This window comes from Saccopteryx bilineata, chromosome X (genome assembly GCF_036850765.1).
Source record: "Saccopteryx bilineata isolate mSacBil1 chromosome X, mSacBil1_pri_phased_curated, whole genome shotgun sequence".
Taxonomy (NCBI): domain Eukaryota; kingdom Metazoa; phylum Chordata; class Mammalia; order Chiroptera; family Emballonuridae; genus Saccopteryx; species Saccopteryx bilineata.
In genome coordinates this window covers 74,222,988-74,242,428 of record NC_089502.1, presented here as the reverse complement: position 1 = coordinate 74,242,428, position 19,441 = coordinate 74,222,988, and the positions used below count along the sequence as shown (strand labels likewise).

General features: G+C 40.5%; 1 non-coding gene across 1 annotated transcript; it reads left to right on the top strand.

Moving 5' to 3' along the window:
- Positions 1–16,684: 16,684 nt before the first annotated feature.
- TRNAT-UGU (transfer RNA threonine (anticodon UGU)) lies at positions 16,685–16,760 on the top strand. The gene has a single exon. It is a non-coding gene; the product is annotated as a tRNA-Thr (tRNA).
- Positions 16,761–19,441: the final 2,681 nt, after the last annotated feature.

Sequence of the window (19,441 nt, the reverse complement as noted above, 5' to 3'; positions counted from 1 at the left end):
GGTCTAAAAGAGGGTGATTATTGTTAGAATAACTTTATAAGCACAGTTTTTTTACTTATTCATTTTAGAGTGAAGAGGAGGGAAAGAGAGAGAAGGGAGGAGGAGCAGAATGCATCAGCTCCCATATGTGCCTTGACCAGGCAAGCCCCGGGTTTTGAACCCGCGACCTCAGCGTTCCAGGTTGATGCTTTATCCACTGCACCACCACAGGTCAGGCTGTAAAGCCTGCGTGTCCCAACCTCATCATGGGGTTTTATAGGTGCTTCTGACTCCAGTTCACCTCAACCCCAACCTGAAGTGAAGTTAGGCAATACAAACAGTGTTGACTAAGCAGTATTCAGGATACCTAGTGCCCTTTGGGGAGGTGAATACCCGGGTTTTTCTAAAAAAAAACGGTAGGAGATGAGTGTGAAATAAAGTAGTTTATATTTTTAGATAGGCAATCCAGGAAAACACCCAAGTAGTGTTGTAAGGTACCAAAAAGCTGCAAATTAATATTGATATTTTAGGAAGAAAAGGTCAAGCTTTCCTGTCCTTTCCTCGGAAAATGGAGGAAAAGGAATGTAAAAGTCTCCTGAGTTACAAGGACGACTAGGGTCATTTGTTTTTTTTTGTTGTTGTTTGTTTTTTTAAGATTTATTTTTTTAAAATTTTTTTTTAAAGTTTATTTTTTACAGAGACAGAGAGTGAGTCAGAGAGAGGGATAGACAGGGACAGACAGACAGGAACGGAGAGAGATGAGACGCATCAATCACTAGTTTTCCATTGTGCATTGCAACACCTTAGTTCATTGATTGCTTTCTCATATGTGCCTTGACCGCGGGCCTTCAGCAGACCGAGTAACCCATTGCTGGAGCCAGCAACCTTGGGTTCAAGCTGGTGGGCTTTTGCTCAAACCAGATGAGCCTGCGCTCAAGCTGGCGACATCGGGGTTTCAAACCTGGGTCTTCCGCATCCCAGTCCGACGCTCTATCCACTGCACCACCGCCTGGTCAGGCGGGTCATTTGGTTTTAAGTTCTCTGAAAGGATTAAGGTAACTGAGAAACTTCTTCCCTTTCAATGGAAGGCAGAGTTTGCATACCACCTTGCATTGATTGTAGTTCCTCCCTTTCCTGGAATCTTGAGAGTAGATTACCTCTAGGCTAGTGAGGGAAGAGGAACCCTGAAAGATTTGTGGATATCTTTGATTGTGTTACCTTGAAAGTCTTGGTGTTTCTGTGTATCCCCCCTAGACAAATGTTACAATCTTGTTAATGATTGTGCCATGAGGTCATGCTCTCCCCTGCCCATGTGTGAGCAAGGGTATATAAGCAGCCCTGAACTATTTTGGGGGCTACACAGTTTGGGCCTGCAGATGCCCTGTGTCAAATATATGCATCCGGCATATTAAAATTTCCTCCTTTAATAAAACTCTTCAAAATTTATCTGGACTGGGTATCTCTACGTGGACTCGATGAAGTGAGGTACGGTGCCGTTGGTCAATTAAGTTTGTAAATAATGATAAATATGTTTGCTTGCTTATAGATTGCATTGGATGTGGGGGGACAGGCTGTAAGCAGGCAGGGTGGTTATAGCCTAAGGTTAGTTTTAAGACTAAGCTTTTCCCCACACCCTTCACTGTTGCATGATGTGGGGTGATGCACTCTCATGAGAAATCCCATTATGCCTCAGATAAGTGGCTTTGTATCCATGACTTCCTTGTTTGTATATTGGATTAAAAGCTTTGATTTCTACACTATAAAATGGAGGCAGACTGGGAGCTTGCTCTCTTGGTTCCTGAGATTAGCGTTAGAAAGGAGAGCAGAGAAAGGCCTTGTGGAGGAGAGAAGAAGCAGCCAAGATGGTGGAGTGCTGAAGGAGAAGCCAGTTAGTGCAGAGTTTGTGCAGGGAGAAGGAAGGAGATGGGGAACAGAGGTGAATAAGTCTGGTGAGCTAGAAACCTTTGATTCTAGCAAACTTGGATAAATCAGTGGCTTTGTGAGCACTGAATGAGTGGGTTTTGGAGCCCAGTGTGTGTTTTTACTTGCTCGCTGGGTGCAAGCTAGGATTAAAGCTAATAGCCCACCAGTCTTCACTCCGTTGTTTCATTACCATCTGTCCAAATCAAATGTGAACCTGCATGAGCCAGGCGGCTGTGATGGTGGCTGTAGCTACTGGCTTTACAGGTGCCTTTTTGAATCTGGGGTTCAGTACTTTATAACACTAGTGAACTTAGGGAGAAAGGATCTGAAATGTGATGAGACGAAGTTCTTAAACTAAAGTAGTTGTATGTGTTGTTTCATTTTGTTTAAATATTCTTATAATTCTCCTTCAAACCAAAAATATCTTCAGTACTTGTGCAAATACTGATGGAAGTGATATTAAAATGTAGACCAGTACATATCAAGCCTTTTTAAATTACAATAGAATATAATGTGCAATGTCCCAGCCTCAGCCTCCCATACCGCCTCAAACCCAACCACAGCACCATACCCCTCCTGATTCCAGCACTTAGTATCAAACTACCAAGGGCTCCCTTCACACTTCCTGAGGTCGTTGATAACCTCTTCCATTTCCTTGCCAACCTCCAAATTTAGTTCTTTCTCCCTAACCCCAGGCCCCACCTTCTGCCACCCAGCCTCATCTCTTAGCCTCTGCCCCTCTTTTCTAGATGGCCTTGATGCTGGTGAGGAAGAAGACAGGCCATAAAACAATACCCAAAGTTACCTAGTCATTGTTTCGGACTAAAAATGCCACTTTTCCTTTTCTAACTAACAGGGTACAAGTTGGGTGTGAGGTAATAAGCTATGAAGGAAGAAACTCTGGATGGAAGGTTATGGAAGAATGGACGAGCTCCTAATATAGGAATTATTTTATGTTTTTAGTTTCACAGATGTCACAGAATTTCCAAACTAACTCAATATTCTTCCATACACTTATGGTCCTTATCCTCTGTTAGGCTACGTTTACAATGCAGCAGGACTCAGGACTCTCCTGATTTACCCAGAATTACTGAGAAACTTTGTAAGTGCTGCAAGTGGGACTAACATTTAAGATAATATGTATAGAGAACTTGACTACTTGTTCTAAATTACAAGAAAATATAATGTACAACTCTATGAAAACAACTGGGAAATATTGAGAAAACAGGCAGTTTCTTAAAAAACTGATAAAAATAGCCTGACCAGGCAGTGGCACAGTAGATAGATCATCGGACTGGGATGCGGAAGACCCAGGTTCAAGACCCCGAAGTCACCAGCTTGAGCGCGGGCTCATCTGGTTTGAGCAAAGCTCACCAGCTTGAACCCAAGGTTGCTGGCTTGAGCAAGGGGTTACTTGATCTGCTGAAGGCCTGCGGTCAAGGCACGTATGAGAAAGCAATCAATGAACAACTGAGGTGTCACCATGAAAAACTGATGATTCATGCTCTCATCTCCCTCTGTTCCTGTCTGTCTGTCCCTGTCTATCCCTCTCTCTGACTCTCTATTTCTGTAAAAATTAAATAAATAAATTAAATTAAAAATGAAAAACAAACTGCCCTGGCTGGTTGGCTCAGTGGTAGAGCGTCGGCCTGGCGTGCAGTAGTCCTGGATTCAATTCCCGGCCAGGGCACACAGGAGAAGCGCCCATCTGCTTCTCCACCCCTCCCCCTCTCCTTCCTCTCTGTCTCTCTCTTACCCTCCTGCAGCCAAGGCTCCATTGGAGCAAAAAGTTGGCCCAGGCGCTGAGGATGGCTCTGTGGCCTCTGCCTCAAGCACTAGAATGGCTCTGGTTGCAACAGAGCCATGCCCCAGATGGGCAGAGTATCGCCCCCTGGTGGGAATGCCAGGTGGATCCCGGTCAGGCCCATGCGGAGTCTGTCTGACTACCTCCCCATCTCCAACTTCAGGAAAAAAAACATTTAAAAAAACTGATAAAAATAAACTTAAAAAGGAAGTAGAGAATTTAATTAGGACAAAGTTTTTGCAAAATAATTTTTTTTAATTTTTTTAATTCATTTTTAGAGAGGAGAGAGAGAGAGACAGAGAGAGAGAGAGAGAGAGAGAGAGAGAGAGGAGAGAGAGAGAGACAGAGAAGGGGGAGGAGCAGGAAGCATCAACTCCCATATGTGCCTTGACCAGGCAAGCCCAGAGTTTCGAACCGGCAACCTCAGCATTTCCAGGTCAACGCTTTATCCACTGTGCCACCACAGGTCAGGCTAGGACAAAGTTTTTGAAGAAAAATTTCAATATATAAAAAGCAAAGTGCAGCCTGACCAGGCGGTGGCGCAGTGGATAGAGCATTGGACTGGGATGCGGAAGACCCAGGTTTGAGACCCCAAGGTCTTTAACTTGAGCACAGGCTCATCTGGTTGGAGCAAAAGGTCACTGGCTTGAGCCCAAGGTCGCTGGCTCAAGCAAGGGGTTACTCGGTCTGCTGAAGGCCCACGGTCAGGGCGCGTATGAGAAAGCAATCAATGAACAACTAAGGTGTTGCAACGCACAACGAAAAACTAATGATTGATGCTTCTCATCTCTCCGTTCCTGTCTGTCTGTCCCTGTCTATCCCTCTCTCTGTCTCTCTCTCTGTCTCTAAAAAAAAAAGAATTAAAAAAATAATAATAAAATAAAAAACAGTTGCCAAAGAACTATCCTCCCCCACTACTCCCAAAGAGCTGAATGGTTTCACAGGCTATTTCTTCAGGTCTTCAAGGAGCAGGTAATCCCTACACCGTATACCAGGGGTCCCCAAACTTTTTACACAGGGGGCCAGTTCACTGTCCCTCAGACCCTTGGAGGGCCAGACTATAAAAAAAACTATGAACAAATCCCTATGCACACTGCACATATCTTATTTTAAAGTAAAAAAAAAAACCAAAATGGGAACAAATACAATATTTAAAATAAATAAGTAAATTTAAATCAACAAACTGACCAGTATTTCAATGGGAAATATGGGCCTGCTTTTGGCTAATGAGATGGTCAATGTGCTCCTCTCACTGACCACCAATGAAAGAGGTGCCCCTTCCGGAATTGCGGCAGGGGCCGGATAAATGGCCTCAGGTGGCCACATGCGGCCCGCAGGCCGTAGTTTGGGGACCCCTGCCGTATACAGTTTTACAGAGAGAAGTAAAAGGAAACTTATAATTCTAGAGACCCAGTGACAAACACAGTGCTAAAAAAATAAAATTATGTATCAGTCTCACATATTAATATAGGTACAAACATGTTAAACTGTTAGCAAAACAAATCTGACAAAATAATAACACCCCATAGTCAAATAGAGTTTTTCCCAGAAATATAACCTTCATTCAGAAGCAGGATATATAGTGATAATTTTAACAGGTCAAAGAAAAACCCCATCATCTCCATGCTGAAAATTTAACTCCATTCCTGAAAATAATTGCATTAATAAACCAGAAATAGAAGGATATGTTGGCGCCCAAGACCTGCTAGCCCCAAATACCCCACAGTGATATATTGATTACTTTGAATTTAAGTAACTTGATCAGTGGCCAGTGCCAGCAGGGTACCTTGACCTTCCTTTGTCTCCTTATGAAAGCAGAAAATGAGTCTCCCCTGTGAAAGTGTCCTCCCCTAACCTGGAAGGCTCCCCTATTGCTAGAGTTAACAACTCAGAGCCAAAAAATCTGTATAGTCAACTCTTATTTCCTCTTTTCTATTTTAGTACTTTGTTTAAATTTCTCATCAATGAATATGCAAACCGTGCTTAGAGAGCTTAGATTCCTTTTTTTTTTTTTTTTTTGTATTTTTCTGAAGCTAGAAACGGGGAGAGACAGTCAGACAGACTCGCATATGCTCCCAACCGGGATCCACCCGGCACACCCACCAGGGGGCAATGCTCTGCCCACCAGGGGGCGATGCTCTGCCCCGACCAGAGCCACTAGTGCCTGGGGCAGAGGCCAAGGAGCCATCCCCAGCGCCCAGGCCATCTTTGCTCCAATGGAGCCTTGGCTGGCTGCGGGAGGGGAAGAGAGAGACAAAGAGGAAGGAGAGGGGGAGGGATGGAGAAGCAGATGGGCGCTTCTTCTGTGTGCCCTGGCCGGGAATCAAACCCGGGACTTTTACACGCCAGGCCGACGCTCTACCACTGAGCCAACCAGCCAGGGCCTTAGATTCCTTTTCAGTGAGCACTTTCTTTGTCCTGTCATTTCCTCCCAAATTTATTGTTTCTTTGTCTACAGCAGTGGTTCTCAACCTGTGGGTTGAGAACCGCTGGTGTACAGAATATAAAAAGATACCTGATTCTATCATTTCTTTGGGCCTCATTTTATGATCTGAGCATGGTACTATGGTCTTTGATATGCAGGCATTAAATTGGTTTGCCTCCTGTTAATCTAGTCTTCTGCCGCTACAAGATGCACATATACCTGGCGCACAGCCAAATAGCCATGGATTCAAGTTTAGGGAATCTACCACTCAATTCTGTTCAAAGTGGGTAAAACACTAATTCCCTGTTTTTGGGACTGCTGTTTTTTAAATAAGACAGGCCCCTGTCATTTTTAGGCTAACTCCAGGAGTACATTTTCTAGATCTCATGCTTTGATTAAGCCAGAGGTAGTCAACCTTTTTATATCTACTGTCCACTTTTGTATCTTTGTTAGCAGTAAAATTATCTAACCTCCCACCGGTTCCACAGTAATGGTGATTTTATAAAGTAGGGAAGTAACTTTACTTTATATAAAATTTATAAAGCAGAGTTACAGCAAGTTAAAGCATAATAATAATTACTTACCAAGTACTTTACGTCAGATTTTTGCTAAGTTTGGCAGAATAAATCTTTATAAAACAACTTACTATAGTTTAATCTATCTTTTTATTTATACTTTGGTTGCTCTGCTACCGCCCACCATCAAAGCTGTAACGCCCACTAGTGGGCAGTAGGGACCAGGTTGACTACCACCGGTAAGCCATGAAAGGCTATCTGCTTAAGCCACTATTGAGATTAATTGGAAAACTTCTAGATTAAGAAAAGAAATTTAGAGCGTTCTCATACTGAAATAATGGCTAGCCATTAAACTCTCTTGATAAAATGGAGGGACAGAAATTAAAACAAAAATCAAAGTCTGCTCAGACCCCTTCATATGTACCTTCAGACCTTTGCAGATATTATAAAATGCAGGACATTAGAAATACAATTATTTTGTACTTAAAGGAAGAAAATTAGAAACAACAATTACCATAAACTCAAAGAAGGGGAGAAACTCACATTTCTTCGTTGAAGTTATAAATTTTTTATAACTTTAGAAAACTTTTTAGTAACATTTTATTTATTTATTTTAGAGAGAGTAAATAGAGGGAAAGGCTGGGGGAAGAAGCAAGGAACATGTATGTGCCTTGACCGGGCAAACCAAGCACAGGGTTTCAAACCAGCGACTTCAGCATTCCAGGTCGATGCTTATCCACTGCACCACCACAGGTCAGCCAACTTTTTATGTCTTTAAAATGTCAACACTTCAGAAAATAACATACCACAATTTCCCGAGACTGAGCCCAGTGAACTTAACCAGGAAAACTTCAACCCACAGAAAATAAAGAAGAAAAAGAGGTCTTTTTAAAAAATACAAACCACTAGACAGGCTTCATCACCTAGAATCTAGCCCCCGTTTCCTTAAAATCTTCCCAGTTCCCTTATTTGTCAGAGACAAACACAATTCTTGAAGGTCTCCTCCACAAATAATAAAAAGCCTGAATTAATCATCAGAGCAGATAAACTTATTCCAACAGTTATCTATAAATATGAGGTTTGTATTATTGTACATTTTCACGGCTAAAATTTTAAACTGTCAGGTCTCTGTATCTGGCAGAATGTTTATATGTGTGTCTATTTACATGTATGTCTATATATGTATTATATTTGAATGTGTGTCCATAAAACTATGATATTTTTCTGCCTCCAGAGGATATTTCTAAAATTGGTTTATAAAGAGCTCTATTAATTGGCTTAAAGGAATTCAGTGCTTATATAAATTAAGAAATAATAAAAACTAACCTTAATATTTTTCAAGATCACATGGTCTGGAAAAATATTTGGTGTTAAAACTAATTTAACTTGGTTTAGTTTTTTAAAAATGAATACCTTTAGAGTTATCCAAATTTAATATAATACTTTTATTCTACCTAGATATACTAAATGTCCAGTTTACTTGTCAGCAGAGAAAATAGCTTAGGCTAACAATTGACTCTGCTTAATGTCTCATAAAGTAGTCAAATAATGAAGTATGGTTGCTAAAAATAAGTTAATTAAATAGATGTAAGTAAAACAAAAGATGTTAAGTAAAACTTTTTAGCAATAATTTCACTTTATATTTTATGTACAAATATTGATCGACTTACAACCTATGCAACTTACGACCAACTTTACGACCACAATTGCTAGCCACAACTGGCAGTGCAAGCATTGCCCAGCTCGGCGAATGACAGTGTGGACCAGCTTCCAGCAGCACTACCATCTCCGCGTGTACCATTTCAACTGTTATCCCAGACTCGGTACAGCAATTTGTGTTTTGTGTCTTGGATATTTTTCATCAAATCCCTCCCAAGATGTCTACCAAGAGGAAATTGTCTTTGCAAATATTAAACCAGTTGTACTGGTAATGCAGTGTTTTATTTAAACCTGACAAATGTAAAAATAAGAAATAAAATGGTGTAGAGATGATACCAATGGCATAAAATGAACAAAGAAAGTTATGATATATAACAATAATGAGAGAAAATTATGATAAAATATGACTTAAAGATTCTTATAACATCATTTCACAGTATTGTACATATAGCCTACTCAACTTACGACCAAATCGTGTTACCACTGGTCTGTCAAAACCAATCGTGGTCATAAGTCGAGCACTAGCTATACTTAAAAATATCTTCTAAAAACTTTTTAGAAGTCTGAAGCTTTAGAGTTTTGCTAAATTAAATTAAATGATAAACTAATTATTGACTATATAGATCATTTCAAGATGAGATAAAAATAGTGAAACATTAATTACTGAACATAGGTATATCTACTTTTTACTTCATATCACAGTGGGTCAGTTAGTAAATGTCTCATGCCTTATTTTAAAATTGCAATATAAAGAAGAAGCCCAGGTCTGACCTTTTGTTGCGCAGTGGATAAAAGCGTCAACCTAGAACACAAGTTGCCAGTTCAAAACCCTGGGCTTGCCTGGTCACGGCACATATGGCACTTGATGCTTTCTTCTCCTCCCCACTTCTCTCCTCTCCCCCCCCAAATGAATAAATAAATTCTTAAAAAACAGAAAAAGAAGAAGCAGCCTGACTAGGTGGTGGTGCAGTAGATAGAGCATTGGCCTGGGACACAGAGGACCCAGGTTTGAAATCTGTGGCTCGGAGCCCAAGGTCTCTGGCTTGAGTCTCAGGTCGCTGGCTTGAGCAAGGGGTCACTCGGTCTACTGTAGCTCCCCAGTCAAAGCACATACAAGAAAGCAATCAATGAACAACTAAGGTACCACAACTATGAGTTGATGCTTCTCATCTCTCTTCCTTTATGTCTGTTTTTATATATATTTAATTCTTCAAATCTAGCCCTCCAAATCATATCCTATCTGTTTATGTGTGAATTCTTGGGAAAGCCCACTATTTTAATGTATATGAGATGAATAAGAAATTAAAGCTACGGGAAAAATAAGACCACCTCACTTAATCTATCCTTTGATCTTGTTGGGACCTAAAATTCATTGATCTACCAATATTCTACTGCCCCTCATCCCACTGATATCCTCTCTTCTCTCCTTATTCAGCTTAACCTCCATTGATAACCACTGCAGTTACTCCTTTGAAACACTCAACATCCTTAACCCTCTTTTGCTTTGTCATACTTAAGCAGCAAAAGTTCAACCCTGGTTAAACCCAACACCCTATCTACTTGGTGCCTGCATGGTCAGCACAATGTGGTTGAAATAAAGCACACAACTCTGCTGACTGGTCTCACTTGAAAAGACCTCAGAGCTTCATGGACTCTTAATGTTGCGTGGTGCTAACATTTTTCTTTCTTTCTTTTTTTTTTTACAGAGACAGAGTCAGAGAGAGGGATAGACAGACCAGAACGGAGAAATGAGAAGCATCAATCATTAGTTTTTTGTTGCGCATTGCGACTTCTTAGTTGTTCATTGATTGCTTTCTCATATGTGCCTTGACCACGGGCCTTCAGCAGACTGAGTAACCCCTTGCTGGAGCCAGCGACCTTGGGTCCAAGCTGGTGAGCTTTTTGCTCAAGCCAGATGAGCCCGTGCTCAAGCTGGCGACCTCGGGGTCTCGAACCTGGGTCCTTCCACATCCCAGTCCAACGCTCTATCCACTGCGCCACCACCTGGTCAGGCAACATTTTTCTTAAGTTTATTCACTTGCCTGTTCACCTAGAACAAGATCATACCATACTTTCTTTCTCCTTAAAACTTCAGTATTTCCTTTCATCCTGAAATTCAGATGACACCTTTGCCTTCTACTTCACTGAGAATATACATGCAAACGGGAGCTTTCACAGACTTCCACTGCCGCATCTATCCACTCAGGAACACCTGTAAACACATCCTCTATCTTTGTTCCTCACAGCTGTGCTTTCTCTCTCAGGCTAACCTCTTCACTGGTTTGCTAGATCCCATCCCCTCTCTTCACACTCAAGGATAATATGTCAAGGTTAAAAGGGAAAGTCCATATAAATGAGATTACTTGATTAAAATAACCTAGCAGGATAAAAATAACAACTAACATTTGTATGGACTACTCTACTATTTTACGAATCAGTTTCATATATGTTTTTGCATCTGATCATCAGAAAAATTCTGTGAGGTAGGTTTTATTGTTATTATTATTTATGAGAAAGTGCAACTCAAACAAGAAAAATGATTCGCTCCAAATTGCTCAGAAATTTTGTTAGTTGGAAAGATGGGATTAAATTTTGTGCGAAGAATAAGAATGGAGTTGTAAAATTTTTTACATGGTATTACTATGTACAAATCTAATACAGACAGGTTTGAAAACATCAAGGAGATGGACAGATTCTTAGAAAAATAAAAATGACCAAAATTGGACCAGGAGGATTCAGAAAACCTCATCAGAATATAACTATGTAAAAATACATTTTACACTGTGAGAAAATCACACCTATATATCAAAGGTTGAGAAATGTTTTCTGTAAATGGACAGATAGTAAATGCTTTGTCACTATTTTCTCTATTGCATATTCTTTTGTTTGGACTATTCATATGTTAAATTGTATAGATAGGTTTCATGATACTGAGCCATCTTTCTATTCTTCAGAAAAATCATACTTCATCATGATATATGATTTTTCTTAAACTATACTCTGGGGTTGGTTACCAATTAAGTTAGGATTTTGTGCCTGGCCAGGTAGTTGCTCAGTGGGTAGAGTGTCGGTCTGGAAAACTGAGGATCTAGGTTCTAAACACGAGGTCCCTGGCTTGAGCATGGGGTCTCAAGCTTGACTGTGGGATCATAGACATGACCCCATCGTCGCTGGCTTGAACCCAAAGATGACTGGCTTGAAGCCCAAAGTCGCTAGCTTGAACTCAATGTCACTGGCTTGAGCAAGGCATCACTGGCTCAGCTAGAGCTCCCTGGTCAAGGCACATATGAAAAGCAATCAATGAAAACTAAGGTGCTGCAATTATGAGTTGATGCTTCTCATCTGTCTCTCTGTCTCTCGCTCACTAAAAAAAAGGTTAAGTATTTTTGTACCTGTACTAAGTGAATTGGGCCTACACATTTCTTTTCTTCGATTACTGTTTTATACTTTGGGAATCAAGACTAGTGCCTTATAAAATGAACTAGGTGGATTTGCTCCTTTGTAGTGGAGCAGTTTGTATATGACAGAAACATGGGGAGCTCCAAAGCTGGGTAGAATTCACTTGTGAAACAATGTGGGCCTGGGAATTAAGGAGAAGACAAATCTTTCGCTAAGACTTCAGCTTTATCTATTAAGTTCTCTTACTTTTTGTGCCAATTTGGGCATTTTATATGTTTTTATGAGCTTATCTATTTCATCTGTTTTCAAATTTTTAGCATATACTTGCTTATAGTACATTTTTATGTTTAATCTCCTTTATGTCTTAATCTTAATTTTGTTTACCTTGCATCTTAACTCTTTAAAATTAATTAGTTTTGCCAAAGTCTTAAGTCTTATCTTACTAATCTTTTTGAGAAACAATTTTAATTTTGTAAGTCTTCTGTTTTGTTTTTTCTTTTGTCTATTTATTTTCTTATCCTTATTCTTTTTTTTATATATTTTTTCTATGTACTTTTTTCTAATATTATGAGTTGAATGTTCAATTTTTTTTTGTTTTTAACCTTTCTTGTTTTTTTTTTTTTTTTTAGATTTTATTTATTCATTATAGAGAGGAGAGAGAGAGAGAGAGAAGGGGGGAGGAGCAGGAAGCATCAACTCCCATATGCGCCTTGACCAGGCAAGCCCAGGGTTTTGAACCGGCAACCTCAGTGTTTCCAGGTTAACGCTTTATCCACTGCGCCACCACAGGTCAGGCCCTTTCTTGTTTCTTGACCAAGGTATTTAATGCCACATTTTGCCTTATATACCAAAATAGCATTTTCAAGTATGGTCTCCAAATTTTGACATTTAGTTTTGTTATCATTTCAGTCTAGCGTTTCTTAATTTCCTTTATGCTTCTTTTTTTTTTTTTTTTTTTTTTTTTTTTGCATTTTTATGAAGCTGGAAACGGGGAGGCAGTCAGACAGACTCCCGCACGTGCCCTACCGGGATCCACCCAGCATGCCCACCAGGGGGCATTGCAACCAGAGCCATTCTAGCGCCTGAGGCGGAGGCCACAGAGCCATCATCAGTGCCCGGGCCATCTTTGCTCCAATGGAGCCTCGGCAGCCGGAGGGGAAGAGAGAGACAGAGAGGAAGGAGAGGGGGAGGGATGGAGAAGCAGATGGGCGCCTCTCCTGTGTGCCCTGGCCAGGAATCGAACCCAGGACTCCCGCATGCCAGGCCGACACTCTACCACTGAGCCAACCAGCCAGGGCCTATGCTTCCTTTTTTAACTAAGGAGTTATTTGTTAATGTGTTATTTTGTTTCCAAATATAAGTGATTCTCTTAGCTATTCTTTGTTATTAATTTCTTATTTTTGTCGCATGAATTTTCATATCGGCATTATTCATAAGAGCTCCAGAGTGGAAACAATCCAAATGTCCATCAACTGATGAATGGATGAACAAATTGTGAATTATAAATACAATGGATTTTTATTCTGAAATAAAAAGAAAAGGAATTAAGTACTGATTCACATTATAAAGTGAATGAACCTTGAAAACATTATGCTAATTGAATGAAGCCAAACACAATAGGTCCCATATTATAGAATTCTATCTATATAAAATGTCCAGGATAGAGAAATCTATGGAGACAAAAAGTAGATTAATGGTTACCAGAGGCTGAGAGGTGGTGAGTTTGGGGGAGAATGGACAGTGAGTACAGGGTATTTTTTTGAGGTGATGAAATAATTTAAAATTTACTGTGATAACTACTTGATCTCATGACTATACTAAAAAACATTGAAGCCTGAGCTGTGGTGGCGCAGTGGACAAAGCGACCTAGAACACTGAGGTCACCGGCTAGAAACCCCAGGCTTGCCTGGTCAAGGCACGTATGAGAGTTGATTCTTCCTGCTCCACCTCTCTGCTTCTCTCTCTCTTGTGCTCGAATCTCTAAAATGAATAAAAATAAAAAATTGAATTATACATTTTAAATGGGTGACTTGTATGCCATGTGAACTATTAAAGTGGTCCATAAAAAAGACCCAGGGTTGTTGCAGCAAAGTACTGGTTAGACATGAGAGTGACAGAAGTTTTCAGTTCTCCCAAAATGGTTATTTAAAGAGCTGGAGAATGTACTGCTTTACAATTGTTTAAAGTTTAAATAGTTCCAATTTACTGTTTATTGATAAAGTGAGATTAAAATATAAAATGTCTTCTCTTTTTTCCTCAATGTTCTATTGATTTATTTATTTTTGTTATACTAATATGGTTTAACAAGGCACATCAACAGTAAATATACATAGGAATTTTTTTAACCACATGATATAAATTTTTATATTTGGTTCCACATTCAGTAGTCTAACGCTTCTTCCAAATTTTCTGGTCAACTAAACTCTCCCCACATCTTTGGGTTCAGTGGGATTTTAAAAAATGTGTTATGCTGGCTATAAGAAAGCTTGACTTCACTTTGCACAACTTCAAAATAAGTAAATCAGGAATATGAAAACCATTTTATGAACAGGACAAATAAGAATTCAATGATATATGCCTGACCAGGCGGTGGCGCAGTGGATAGAGCATTGGACTGGGATGCGAAGGACCCAGGTTCGAGACTCCGAGGTCGCCAGCTTGAGCACGGGCTCATCTGGTTTGAGCAAAGCTCACCAGCTTGGACTCAAGGTCGCTGGCTCGAGCAAGGGGATACTGGGTCTGTTGAAGTCCCGTGGTCAAGGCACATATGAGAAAGCAATCAGTGAACAATTAAGGTGCTGCAACGAAAAACTGATGATTGCTGCTTCTCATCTCTCTCCATTCCTGTCTGTCTGTCCCTGTCTATCCCTCTCTCTGACTGTCTCCCTGTTCCTGTAAAAAAAAAAAATACTAGAGCTTGTTCTATGTAGTATTTTGCAAGACTTGTTTTAGTTATATCTACGTATTTTCTGGTCTATGATGTAAAATGCATTTCTTACAATGTTCATGGTCAAATAAGTTCAAATAGTACTGATTTATTTTTTTTTTTTTTTTGAGAGAGAGAGAGAGAGAGAGGTACAGACAGGGACAGAGAGACAGGAAGGGAGAGAGATGAGAAACTCATCGTTACAGTGCCTTAGTTGTTCATTGATTGTTTTCTCATATGTGCCTTGACCGAGGTGCTTCAGCCTAGCCAGTGACCCCTTGCTAAAGCCAGTGACCTTTGGGCTCAAGCCAGCAACCATGTGGTCATGTTTATGATCCCACACTCCAGCCGGTGACCCCATGCTCAAGCTGGTGCCAACACCCAAACCAGCAACCTCCGGGTTACAAACCTGGGTTCTCAGTATCCCAGGCCGATGCTTATTCATGCACCATCACCTGGTCAGGTCAAATCATATTGAAGTTAATGATTCTCCTTAAGTTTTTGTTTTTTGGTCCTAATTTAATTTTTTTGTTTGTTTTTTTTTTTAAATTTTTATTTACTTATTTTTTACAGAGACAGAGAGTGAGTCAGAGAGAGGGATAGACAGGGACAGACAGACAGGAATGGAGAGAGATGAGAAACATCAATCATTAGTTTTTCATTGCGCATTGCAACACCTTAGTTGTTCATTGATTGCTTTCTCATATGTGCCTTGACCGCGGGCCTTCAGCAGACTGAGTAACCCCTTGCTGGAACCAGCGACCTTGAGTTCAAGCTGGTGGGCTTTTGCTCAAACCAGATGAGCCCACGCTCAAGCTGGTGACCGCGGAGTCTCGAACCTGGGTCATCTGCATCCCAGTCCGATGCTCTATTCACTGCACCACCACCTGGTCAGGCCCTAATTTAATTTTTAATATGATATATTCATAGTAAAAATGTAAACTGTTCAGAATGATATAAAATGAAAACTCCCCCCTCTCTGTCTCATTTCTACTCCCCCAAATCAAGACCATTAAAATAATTTGTAAATAAATGCACACACACATATACAGTCCCATTTTATTGAGATATAATTCAAATACATTATAAATTATAATGTATGATATAAAACACAAAATATGATTATACTCTAAATACTACTGTGAAACAATTCTTGTTCACATACATACCTTGGATGTATTTTCATACTAAATCATTCTCTTTGAGTGCATAATCTGCTATTGCAAGAGTCGACATCATTTATATAGTCTGTCACATATGGTCGTTTCAGGGTTTTCCAGTTTGACTACTGCAAAAAAAAAAAAAAAGCTGTAATGAACATGCTTGTCCCATGTTTGTGCATACTTCTGTGCTGAAATCTATAGTACAGATTTCTAAAAGTGGAACTATTTAGTCAAGGGGAATGTGCATTAAAATTTGGGCAGATATTACCAAATTCCCCTCCAAAACATTTGTACTAGTTGACATTCCCACAATCTGTCTATGAGAGCCCTTGTTTCTTCTTGTCAATATCTTTTTTTTTTATCCAACCTTTAAAGCTTGTCCATTGTGATAAAATTGATATCTCAGTGCAAAGGGAGGCTAGCACAGTAGTTAAGAGTAAAGTCCCAGGGTCCCAGCAGTTACATTTTATTCTCAGCTCAACCAATTACAAGCTATGTGACTTCATCTTTTAAAGATTCAGTTCTCTTATCTGAGAATGGAAACGGCATCCTTACCTTGAAAGTTGGTTGTTGTAAACATTAAGGAGGTGCATTAGACATAATAAATGTTGTTAGTGTTTACCTTTCAGTATTTAACATTATTAACTTAAAATTCAAAGGTTTTTTTTTGTAAGAATAATGAATAGAGCCTGACCTGTGGTGGTGCAGTGAATAGAACATTGACCTAGAATGCTGAGGTCGCTGGTTTAAAACCTTGGGTTTGCCCTGTCAAGGCACATATGAAAAACAACAATCAAGTGATGAACAACTAAAGTGGACCTGTGCTGGCGCAGTGGATCAAGTAGTCTCGACTTGGAATGCTGAGGTCACTGGTTCAAAACCCTGGGCTTGGCCCTGGCCGGTTGGCTCAGTGGTAGAGCGCCAGCCTTGTGTGCAAGAGTCCTGGGTTCAATTCCCGGCCAGGGCACACAGGAGAGGCGCCCATCTGCTTTCCACCCCTCCACCTCTCCTTCCTCTCTGTCTCTCTCTTCCCCTCCCGCAGTCAAGGCTCCATTGGAGCAAAGATGGCCCGGATGCTGGGGATGGCTTTATGGCCTCTACCTCAGGCGCTAGAATGGCTCTGGTTGCAACAGAGCAACGCCCCAGATGGGCAGAGCATCGCCCCCTGGTGGGCATGCCGGGTGGATCCCGGTCGGGCGCATGCGGGAGTCTGTCTGACTGCCTCCCTGTTTCCAACTTCAGAAAAATACAAAAAACCCAAAAAAACAAAAAAACAAAAGAAAACCCTGGGCTTGACCAGTCAAGGCACATATGGGAGTTGATGCTTCCTGCTCCTCTCTCTCTCTCTCTCTCTCTCTCTCTCTCTTTCTCTCTCCTCTAAAATGAATAAATAACTAAAAAATTTGAAAAAGCAACTAAAGTGAAGAAACTATGAGTTCATACTTTTTACTCCCTGCCACGTAGAATCAATAAACAAATGTTAGAAAAAGAATAATTAGTCGAGGCCCTGGCCGGTTGGCTCAGCGGTAGAATGTCGGCCTAGCGTGCGGGGGACCCGGGTTCGATTCTCAGCCAGGGCACATAGGAGAAGCGCCCATTTGCTTCTCCACCCCTCCCCCTCTCCTTCCTCTCTGTCTCTCTCTTCCCCTCCCGCAGCCAAGGCTCCATTGGAGCAAAGATGGCCCGGGTGCTGGGGATGGCTCTTTGGCCTCTGCCCCAGGCACTAGAGTGGCTCTGGTTACGGCAGAGCATCGCCCCCTGGTGGGCAGAGCGTCGCTCCTGGTGGGCGTGCCGGGTGGATCCCGGTCGGGCGCATGCGGGAGTATGTCTGACTGTTTCTCCCCGTTTCCAGCTTCAGAAAAATACAAAAAAAAAAAAAAAAAAGAAGAATTAGTCGAGTAATTTAGAGGTCTAATTGAGCTTCTTGAAAGTTTAAATGTGAAGTCTCCATAATTCATTCTTACCATAGTTCCTTTTATTTTTATTTATTTTTTTATTAATTTATTGTGTTTACATAGATTGTAGTGTTTCCGGAATTCATCCTCCCCTCCCCTCTGTTCCCCAGTATATCCCCCTGTTCCTCTCCCTGTAACACCCTCCCCCCTTCCCTCCAGGATTTGCATTTCTGCTCTCATCCCATCCTATCAGCCTATCATCACCTTTCCCTCTGTCTGCTTTTTTTCTGGATCCTTTGATCCTGACTCTGTCTCCATTCCGCTCCTCAGCTCATATTGTTCGTCAGATTCCTCACATAAGTGAGGTCATATGATATTTTTCTTTCTCTGTCTAGCTTATTTCACTTTACATAATAGTTTTCAGGTCCATCCATGTTGTCGCAAAAAACAGCATTTCCTTTTTTTTTTTTCATAACCCCATAGTATTCCATTGTATATATGCACCACCTCTTCTTAATCCACTTACCCACTGACGGGCACTTGGGCTGTTTCCAGATCTTGGCTATTGTAAACAATGCTGCAATATACATGGGGGTGCATTTCTCCTTTTGACTCGTTGATGTGATGTTCTTGGGATATAGTCTCAAAAGTGGGATGGCTGGGTCAAAAGGCATTTCCATTTTAAAATTTTGAGGAATCTCCATACTGTTTTCCACAGTGGCTGCACCAGTCTGCATTCCCACCAGCAGTGCAAAAGGGTTCTCTTTTCTCCACATCCTCACCAGCACTTATTCTGTGTTGTTTTGTTGATGAGCTCCATTCTGACTGGTGTGAGGTGGTATCTCATTGTAGTTTAAATTTGCATTTCTCTAATGATTAGTGATGTTGAGCATTTTTTCATATGCCTATTGGCCGACTGTATGTCCTCTTTGGAGAAGTGTCTATTCATTTCTTTTGCCCATTTTTTGATTGGATTGTTTATCTTCGTGGTGTTGAGTTTTACAAGTTCTTCATAAATTTTGGTTATTAACCCCTTATCAGACATATTGTCGAATATGTTCTCCCATTGTGTAGTTTGCCTTTTTATTCTGTTTTTATTGTCTTCAGCTGTACAAAAGCTTTTTAGTTTGATATAGTCCCATTTGTTTATCCTGTCTTTTACTTCACTTGCCCGTGGAGATAAATCAGCAAATATATTGCTACGAGAGATGTCAGAGAGCTTACTGCCTATGTTTTCCTCTAGGGATACTTATGGTTTCATGACTTACATTTAAGTCTTTTATCCATTTTGAGTTTATTTTTGTGAATGGTGTAAGTTGATGGTCTAGTTTCATTTTTTCTGCAGGTAGCTGTCCAATTTTTCCAATACCATTTGTTAAAGAGACTGTCTTTACTCCATTGTATGCTATAACCACCCTTGTCAAATATCAATTGTTCATTAAGGTGTGGGTTTATTTCTGGGTTCTCTGTTCTGTTCCATTGATCTATATTCCTGTTCTCAGTACCAAGCTGTTTTGAGTATAATGGCCTTGTAGTATAACTTGACATCCGGAAGTATGATACCACCCACTTTTTTCTTCTTTTTCAAGATTGCTGAGGCAATTCGTGTTCTTTTTTGGTTCCATATGAATTTTTGAAGTATTTGTTCTATATCTTTGAAGTATGTCCTTGGTATTTTAATAGGAATTGCATTGAATTTATAAATTGCTTTGGGTAATATGGACATTTTAATAATATTTATTCTTCCTAGCCA